At 28.0% G+C, this 10,458-nt stretch overlaps 1 long non-coding RNA gene across 1 annotated transcript; it reads right to left on the bottom strand.

The window, feature by feature from the left end:
* Positions 1 to 5,231: 5,231 nt before the first annotated feature.
* Positions 5,232 to 10,062, bottom strand: LOC147817048 (uncharacterized). Its single transcript, XR_015430053.1, has 2 exons — positions 9,930 to 10,062; positions 5,232 to 6,400 (listed from the first exon to the last, which is right to left on the bottom strand). It is a non-coding gene; the product is annotated as an uncharacterized LOC147817048 (long non-coding RNA).
* Between the last annotated feature and the right edge of the window lie 396 nt (positions 10,063 to 10,458).

Here is a 10,458-nt window from a genome sequence, read left to right as displayed (position 1 = left end):
AAACCATTTTATTCTAATTACTTTTCCCGTTATTCTTATCACATAATCTTATCTCTAACAATAATCATATAATAAGTATAATTTATATTTCGTTATTTCTCAGCTAACTCTAAGTATTTTTTCGTTCACACCTACTAATGAAACAAAACATTTATAGCACGTTAATTAAAATTCTAACTTATGAAGAGAAACTTGACTTTAACCCACCATTTTGCTTATAAACGATCAGCTGTGATCTTCTTCTTTAAGTAGAATTACTCGATTATAGTCTTGAAAATTGGATCAACCACGCACCAGATTAATTTCTGGGATTATATTTTCCAGATCGTGGTTACTCCCATATTTTTTTACAGCCTAGGTCATCTCATCTTTAGGGTAGAACTCTATCCCCTGAGCCACCACTTAATAGTTTTATTTTATAATATAACCGTCGTTGAACAGCCAACCCAATTTTATGGGTTTACGACTGCTAATATTCAACTCCGTAGCCTTGTCATTTTGAACCCAATCCAGAAGGCAAGGGAACTCCTTGTTCAAGTATTGGGAAAAATTTGCCTTCGCGGAAGACTTTTTTTGATGCAGCTAACCCGCACTTGCGTTACATGGAGAGGAAGACCACGAGAACCTCCCACGGTTAGCCTGATGGCAAGGGGAATCTAACCCATGATCCATTTACCACTGAGGATATTTCACGTCAACACTGTGGTCAGTGCAAGCTGGCATTCGTATCGACCAGCCATCGATGGGATCAAACCCCGGTTCACCCCATTGGAAGGTGAACGCTCTATTCCGTGAGCGGCTCCCACTTAATAGTTAACATATTTGAAGTTAGATTCTCGAACCATAAATATTGTATTGTTACAGTACTTAGAGCTCTCTCCTTTTTTTATTTCACGCACTCTAATCTGAATAATCTTCGTAAAAAAAAAACATTTTATAGATCGCAAACTAATGATTGAGGGAGGGGAAAAAAGCAACGAAGTTATCAAAATCTTTCAAACCATAAAAGAAGTCAGCAATCATAAATGCAAAATTTAGATAGTCAAAACCAGTTCATTTGTTGGAAAAAATTAAATGGTGGCGTCGGTCATTTCGAGTTTAATCAGTCCAATTAATTAGGTTTAATTATCTTGCTGGAACCTACGCTTAGATGGTTCTCGAGATTGATTTGTTTGATTTAGGTAACGAGTGCTTGTTTTCCTTTCTCACTTATATATTAAAATGAAACTATAAATACATAGATTCTAAATATTGACAACCTACAAGAGGATAATATTAATAATATATAAAGGGCGGTATTATTTTTTTAAGGGCTCAATAGGCTAGTTACACCACTGGTTACACAATATATTCCCTGACCAAATTGTCTTTTTAATGCCCATATCATTTTTTTTTAATTCTCTAATAATGAACAACAGTATTTTATATCAATTTATTCCAAACGATACTTCTTAATGCGATTCACAGATGGCAGCACATTTATAAGAATTTGGTGCAGAGAAGAAAACACTTTCTTACAATAAAAGATGCGAGTAACAAAGACAAGAAAAATGATAAAAATAAAGTGGTTTCGAAAACTATTTAGGAAATAAATATTTATTTCTTCTTTTCCTAATTTTAAAAATTTTTATTCTCATTCTTCCATTAAGATGCATAATATAAAAGCTGTGAAAGTAGCTCATTGAACTATACTTTTATAAGTATTTTATGCGTATAATGATTTTACAAATCACAAGAATTTTTTTTAATATTTATACTTTTATAAGTATTTTATGCGTATAATGATTTCACAAATCACAATAATTTTTTTTTACATAGATCTGTAAATTAATGTTATTTCATGCGAACATATTTATTTAACTATCAGTAAAAACAGTCACTTTAATAATGTAACAAATAAAACTAAGTTATAAATAAAGTAGTAACTAAAATCATATGCAGTACAGGTACAGAATTTTGCATTGGACTTCATTAAAATATAGGCAGTATTTAAAATTTGAACTTTTAAAAAAATAATTATAATAATAATAAAAAGAATGTTTCAGAAACATTTATTATTGAAAAAAGGGTTTTATTATTGTATAATGAAAATTTTTAATGCAAAAAAAAGTATGTCTATATAAATGTATATGTATATAATAGATTAAATATTAGTCTAAAGTATTTACAATGGCTATTTTTTTAGTCTAATGAAAGCAAGAAAACATTATTTTAAATAAAAGAAAAATTAAAGTAAAAAATATTATCTAAATAGCAAAAGCTCATTTCGTAATTTTATTAATGCTAATTTAGCTACACTTAAAAAAAAAGAAAATGTTAAATAAATTGTGTGATAGGTTAAGTTTTATGTAATTCTCTACGGTATGTAATTCATATTACGGTATTGAACGCTCATGGAACCAAACTTTTTACTTTCGAGATCTTCATCCCATTCTCGGTAGCTCATATGGTAGGGCCCTGCAGACTTCGGAAATTCTACCAATCCGTAAAGTTCTCACTTCGGTACAAAACTACCGATGTTAGTTTTTTGCTAATACGTGCCATGACTTTCGGAATGAAAATAATATTCTCAGCAAAGCTTTCAAAAGTTTGAACCCCTTAATGTTCATTTTACTTTTTCTGTATTTCGCCATAACTTTGGCCATATTGGGTATTTTCTTAACGAATTGACAGATTTTGGCACAAAATTATAAAATCCGTTAACGCAGTCCCAGCAATTTTTTTTTGTTAATTTTGCTTTTAACATATAATTTTTTTTTCTGTAATTGATAAGGTATATATTTTTTGACGTCACTCTATGTAATTTTAACCGGTAAAATATCAAATTTGAACGGAATCGATCGAATAGTTCGTGTTTAATTTTACAACAAGCATTTTTTTAAAGTTTGATTATTTAGAAACTAATCAACGAATTTTGTTGACAGGAACATTTTCATATTTTCATCTGAAATTTCAAAGTTGTAAGTGTATCAGGTCGAGAGGGGCACACAAACATTTTATTTTACTACATGAATATTAGCATACTATATGAATATTGCATTAATCACTTAGCATGAAAAACAAAATTAAAATGTTTCATGAATTACATTAAAATGCTATATTTAGTCAAAATCTACTTTCATTTGCTTACGCTTTTAAGGGCTGCATGCACTTTAAAACATAAACAAAAGGTAAATTATCATATTTTAAGAGAACTTCTACTAAGATACTACAAGGTACCATACATCAGATTTTAAATTAGCTGAAATAAATAACTTTTCAAGTTGTGAACAGGTTGTAGCTGCTACAACAAAGATTAAACGAAACGAACAACAGTAATACGAGGGCGAACAATTCTGAAATAAGCTTTCGAACTTTTATAAATCTCTCTCACAGGCACTTCTCGTTCCATGATTGGTTCACCTAATTTAAAATTTACTACCGGTAGAAACTACACAATTTGAGCTGTGAACATTTCTTTAAAAACCCATTTTGTTTTGAGCTGTGTATAATTTCTGCATTTTGACATGGACGTCCTTGGAAATGGGGGAGGGGGTGTATGTCTGCCTAAATAATTAGAAATCTTTAAATGATACCCCCCTCAATATTTCAGACAAATAAAGTTTTAATTAAATATTATCGATTTTAACTGTTTAATGTTAGAAACAAGAAAGAGCTAAAAAATAATATTTTTCTCCGGTAATTAATACATTTAAGGCAGTTTTTCGAATGCTCCGTTGAAATATGCAAGGCTTTTTTTGCGAATAACATGCTCTTTTCATAGCTGTTGTGAGTTCGCAGCAGTTACTTTCATGAACTGTTAGGTGAGATTTAACCTATCTAAAGCCATTGCTGTCTATGCTTATTCTGAAAATGGTACCAAACGTGAATAGGGTGAAAAGCCATAGTTATGAGAAAATGAAAAAAGTTTGTGGCCTAATTTTTTAATATTTAAAAACTTATCAATTATTAGGACTGGGCGATGATTTCAGCATCGCCACTCGAACATCACGATGCTTCGATACATCGCGATGTTACACTGTTTCACATTTGTTTCAACTCAATTTTGCTTTCTTGCTCTTTTTGAGCATTTGATTGGTTATGGCATTTATATTCTTGTTATAAACTTAATCTTTAATTATCTAACACATAATGCATCGAAAATTTTATAAATTTGTCTAATTACTAAAAATAAATCATATTAGTAGCACGCATTTAAACTGGGCTTTCTCATATCCATTATTTTCTACAAAATGTTATCTTTATTGTAACTATCAATTGTCAAGTAATTTTTTCGACTGAAAAAAAAAGAAAAAAGACAGATGAAAGTGTAAACTATATAAGAATATAGAGTGCATGCCTATGAATATGTTAAAAGCAATATAATTGTAACCAGATATTAAAAGTTAATTTTATTAAATAACCATTATTTTATAATGATTACCTATGTACCTTGTTATTTTACATACCTTATTATCAAATATTGATAACTTAAATACCTTTTTGTAAATAAACTGTACAAAAATCACCGTTTATGATTACTTTCGAGACAGAAAAAAAAAACTGAGTATGGTTATATTTCTTTTATTTGGCATAAAATTTTTATTTACGTTGTATGTATCGTAAACAAAATTATGTTGTACGCAATAACAGTACAAAATAACAAATTAAAATAAAACATTATAAGAAAATCATCCACAAAGTTGCTATATGTAGTTAGAAAAAAATTCTTTAAATGATAAAAGCATGAGGACAGCCTGTATCAAATAAAAAGAGAGGTTAAATTGCAAATACTACAAAAAAATAATTTCAAAGAAAGAAATTTTAATTGTTATGTAATATAGAATTGTTATGTAATATAGATAGTACATCCAAATTATTTTATTTATTTTGGAATAAAAATACTAGCATTTTTTGTTATAAAGATGCTCTGTGTTCAAAACTTACATTCCCTGCAGTGCTGAAAATTCGTTCGGAAGGAACACTTGACCCATGAATAGTCAAATAATTTTTTGCAAGAACTTTCCCGAGATGAGTAGGTTTTTATTCAGGCCTACTTTAGGCATAGATAAATAATTTTTCAGTTCTTTTTTGCTTTATTACAGGGAAGAAAATTACCTGTGCTTTCAGTCTCTTCGTCTTCTTCTAAGAGTTTATCAACTGTTTTTTTTGGGCAGTGGAATTATTCTTTCAGAGCTCGAAGGTACTGGGCAGTTAGGTATACAGACTATTCATCTTTCACATAGCCGAGACGAAATCGCGGATAGCAGAATGTGCTAAGTCTCAATAAAATCATTAACTCATTATCGTCATACCTCTGTAATGACAAAATTTCTACTTTGATTTGTCTCCTCAAACTGCTATCATATTCCTCGACCCTTAAGCATAGTATTACTTTCCGTAAAAGAGGAAGAATCGATGACACGGTAGGGTAGTGTTCGCTAGAAAGGTTGTAACGCCTATGGTAGATTTGCTGTTGACGACTTTCTGTAGTTTTAGCTTCCTTATTATTAAGCATTAGATGCTTTTTATCTTTATGAGTTTGAGGGAGACATGGTGACAAATTGGTCATCCAAAAATCTACAAAGCTTCATAATGCTCCACCACCTAGTTATGCATGAGCTGGGCAAAGAAACTACTTACATTTGAAGAAACTCTTAGGCTTCTTTAAAATCCCATGCCACAGCTATTTGCTGTTGAGCTTTCTTAGTCTTGCCACAGCTTATTTAACACTGGTATTTTCAAGGCTTCATTGATTCCTATATTCATTGTATGAGTAAAACATGTCCTATGACACATGTTTAATCATATGTGCAGCGACAGCAATATAAGGGGCATAGGCAACTGATGTCAAACAATTAGTGAAAAAAAATTCGGCTAGGAATATTATGCCGTAGATTCAACGTTTTAATCATATTTATGAATGACTGATATTGAACAATGTTATATGGTTGCAAGCTGCCAACAATGCATTGTGCTACAGATTCAGTGCACTCTTTTACAAATTTTCTATCAAGTGGTTAAAAATCATGTGTCGTTTTATGCTTCTTTTTTAGGGGCAATTCCCCAATATGACCAGACTTTGAGGTCATTTTCAGTCAGAAATAACGGGTACAAGACCATCATATTCCTCTTCAGCAATTACTGCAACCTGCATGCATTGATTATCAAGAGAAGTTTGTGAAAAAAAATCATTGGATGGTTAACCTTAAGGAGTACGGTCAATTTTGTTGTACTTCCACCATTTGAAGAAACGGTAGCCTTGCACATAATACAAATAGCAATGTTGGTTGACACTAACTGGCCTTTTTCATTGGCTAGTTGACTGAAATGTTCCCAAACAGAAAATTTAGTTTTCTTTATTTTAAACAAATCGTTCATACTTCGGGCAGTTTAAACTATGGTAGGATCCATCTTTCAGCTGCAAAAATTTGAATATTTATTCAAATTTTAAGTAGAAAAACTAGGGGTTATATGAAAACCAAAAACATATTCAAAATTTCATATTTTGTAGCGAATAATGACAAAGGGATATTACAAAAAAAATGGATACACTATAAATAACTTAATTGAAAAAAGATATTTCCTTTTAAATTTAGAAACATTAAGTTTGTTTTAACTTATCAATGAAAAAGAAAAACAAGTTTTGAAACATTAAATTCATAAAAAAAGTTAAAATAAAATGTCCTGTGTCAAATGACAATCCTGTGGTAAAAGACAATGTGGTAAAATAAAATATTAAAAAAATTGTAAACATTTTGGTTTTTATTTATTTCATACTACTGTTAAGTAAAACTAACTACATAATTATAAAGTAAAACTAATTATATAACTGTATAGTAAAACGAAATTTTAAACATTTTTTTTATTATTTCTAGCAGCAGCACTTGATGTGTACATCATTCACTGGAGTGTAAAAACACTCCACACTGGCCCATAAGGAATAAAAAAAAATTTAAAATTTAAAACATTAAAACATTCGAAATATAAAAACAAATAGAGCAAAGAAATATTAAATATCAACAGAACTAATCTTGCTCTGTTTACAAGATTTTGATTTATATAATATGTAAAAAAAAATGCTAATTATATAATTAATTTGCAGCCCATTACTACAGCAGCATATAAAGTATGGATAAAAAAAATTTAAACACTAAATATTTATTGGGTCAATTCTTTTTTAAAAGCATTTTTGATCTTTTATGCTTTTACACATAATACAAGAAGTATATTAAAACATTAGCTACATCAGGTCTCTATAAGAGTGACTTGGGTACCTTTTATAACAGTGTCTATTAACACAAAACCTGTAGCAAACTAATAACACCATTAAAAAAGTATCCCTGGCATCAATAATATTTTGTTTTATGCTCCACCCATGAAAAAGATAAGCATATTTTATTTTACGTTTTTTTCTTCTTTCAGATTTATGAAACAGGTAAGTGTTAAAATTAAGCATCTTAAATTGGACACGATTGCAACAATTGTAATAGTCTAAATTAGAAGAAAAACACTGATATCATAAAATTGGTGGTAAAAACAAATTATGATTTTCATAGTCCATTTAAATGAATTTTAGAATCCAAGTATTAAGTAAGTGAACTTGATATAAAATTTAAATGAAAGTTTGTTAAAAAAATTCTCTTTTTTTTACGGTAAATATAGAAAGTAGTTGTTAATTTAAATTCATACAGCATAATAAGTTGATGTAAAATTTTTTTAGTTCTAAGGATAATAGTACTAGGCACTTATATTTGTTACAAAATTTTTATATTCATTATTTTAAAAAAGATTTATTACAAATGATTACCTAATAATAATTAAGAATGGAAATATAATTGAAATTTGTTCATTTACAAAATTGCCAAAACAAAGTAAAAACAAATGGATTCAGATAATTTTAAAGTATTTAGATTAAAATTAAGAACTTTCTTGAATGAAAAAGTATCGTCATTAACTTCTCTCATCTAGTTTAAAAATTATAGACTTTAATTACTTTGTTGCACTTGTACAGAAAATCTTATTCAGTCTGTACTTCTATTTAAAATATTAGTGCTAAGTTACTATAAATATTATTCAATTAAAATGTATTTTATCTTGTTGAAGATACAATTTCATATAACAGAATTCGCTGTAACAGATTTATCTGGAAAAAAAATTTCTGTTACCAAACTCACATAGCCAAATGTTAAAAAGATACAGATTTACAATCTATTCCTAATGCTTTATAGTCAATCATTATAAAAAAAAGATATTGCAATTATAAATTTGTAAAACTATAAATAAAACTATTATGATCATGAATAAACAGTCCTGAATTGCTTACATAATTTTGTCTGATTTTATGATAAAACATTTCTCCGTAAATAAAAAAAAATTACTACTTTGATGCTTTCCCTACATGCAATAGTTTTCACAATAGACTAAAACAATTTTCATCGCAAACACTTTTTATTATACACATCTCACCCACACCTTTATTATTTAAAAATCATGAATAATTTGCAAAACTTTAAATTTAGTGAACTTATTCTGCAAAATTAAATGATCTAACATCAGTTTTACTCCTAAAATTATGGAACATAAAACTTAAATTTACTAGTTATATAAGATCATTAAATTTAATAGAATCAAGTTTTTGAACGATTCAGATATCGCTCGAATATCCAATAAGAATATCTCTGAGATATCCAGATAATACATCCAGATAATACAACTGATGTATAAAAGAAATCTTTCAGATATCTCATGGATATCTGTAATAAGTCACAAATTTGTCAGTTAATGGAAACTCATCTATGTATCATAGTTTCAGTATAAAATTTTCTATTTCTGGCAGCAACAAAAAAAAATCCCAATGAAGAATAAATTATTCACAAAGTAAAAAATCATAATTTATTTTTATTTTACAGCATACAACCTGCAATATAACTTTTTAGATAAACTTTGTTGGCAATACAAAAATGGTTATAAATAAAAATTATCTAAAAATAATATTTTTATAAAAAATTACAAAAATATATTTTAAAACTTCTTACTTTTTTTGTACTAATATTTTCTATCAATGCTAATTTTCTGATTGACAAAAATAAATTTTGAGCTTAAGATTGATATTATCACAATTCTTTAAGTCATTTTCATATAAGTTTGCAAAATTTCCATTTCCTTTCAAATTTCATCAAAATCTAATATGTTTCAGTTTTACAACCTATAGGTTAGTATGACCATTGAAGCTTAATTTCATACAATAACAAATGTTTGAAAAAATAATATTTTTACTGTCAAAAAACTACTTTATTAAAAAGCATTTTGCATTAGCGTATTTTGAGGAATTATCATAAAAAGAAAGATCTATAAAACTAATAAATGTTTTATGGAGTATGTAGTAAGGATAAAATACATGAAGATAAAAATCATAAGTGTAAATTATTGCTCTTATTTACACACAAAAAGGAATTTAAACATGTACATTTATTCAAAGGGCTATAGTGGGCCTGGCCTACTTAGACATGTGATTGACTATCGCAGAAATATTGGATATCATCACTTTCAAAATAGAAACAAAAATATTTATTTCATGTATCATTTTGTTTAACAAGCTGTAACTTAAACCTGTTTCTCTATTGACCATAAATTATAAAAGTTTTTTTTTCTATTTACTGTTCAAAAAAGCAAGATCAATTAGAAGTTAAAACTAGATGAATAGCAAAGATAATTGTGTAACAGTTATTAAATATAATAGACAGTATACAACTGTACAACTTCAAAAAAAAATTTTAAAACCTTTAGAGCTTTAAAACCAAATTATTTAAATTACACTCATAATTATTCTAATTTATCAAATCTGAAACAAGTGTAATTCAATAAAGGGATTTTGTTCAAGACTACATTTAAAAAATTGTATATTAAAATACTGCAAGAAATTTATAACATAATTAAAATGAACATACTCATTGTTTTTAATTTCCAATCTTGTCAAGAAATAACATCAATTGAGCACATGGCCAAGACTTTATTTGATGAGCTGTTACCATAGGACACTTTTTGACTTGCTCAGGCTAAATGTGAAAAATTGATAAAATAAGATCCAATTAAAAACATTACAAAAAGAATGAGGTTTTTTATATTTTCACAAATAAAGTTTAAAATTACTAAATTTAATTTAAAAGAAATAATTAAGAATAATTCATAGAGTAAGAAAGTTATTTTATACATTAGTATTTTCATTTCCTTAATTTAATTTTGGACGAATTTATTCTACAGCAAAGCTTCTTTAAGTTGAAGATGGAAACATACTGCAATTTTGTTCTATGGTGCCAGCTGTTAACTGCTAAAGTTTTTATTAAAATATTTTTATTCTAAGAAGATAGCAGGTGACAAAAACATTGTTGTGAGGGAGTGACGCGAAACACTAGGTACACAATTTAAAATAGTGCTGTGCTAATATTTTTATCAGAAATTAAATTTAAGATTGATTTT

This window comes from Parasteatoda tepidariorum, chromosome 1 (assembly GCF_982258835.1).
Source record: "Parasteatoda tepidariorum strain Cologne lab strain chromosome 1, Ptep-v5.0, whole genome shotgun sequence".
Lineage (NCBI taxonomy): Eukaryota > Metazoa > Arthropoda > Arachnida > Araneae > Theridiidae > Parasteatoda > Parasteatoda tepidariorum.
The sequence above is the reverse complement of the archived record's forward strand: the minus strand, read 5'-3'. Positions and strand labels throughout refer to the sequence as shown.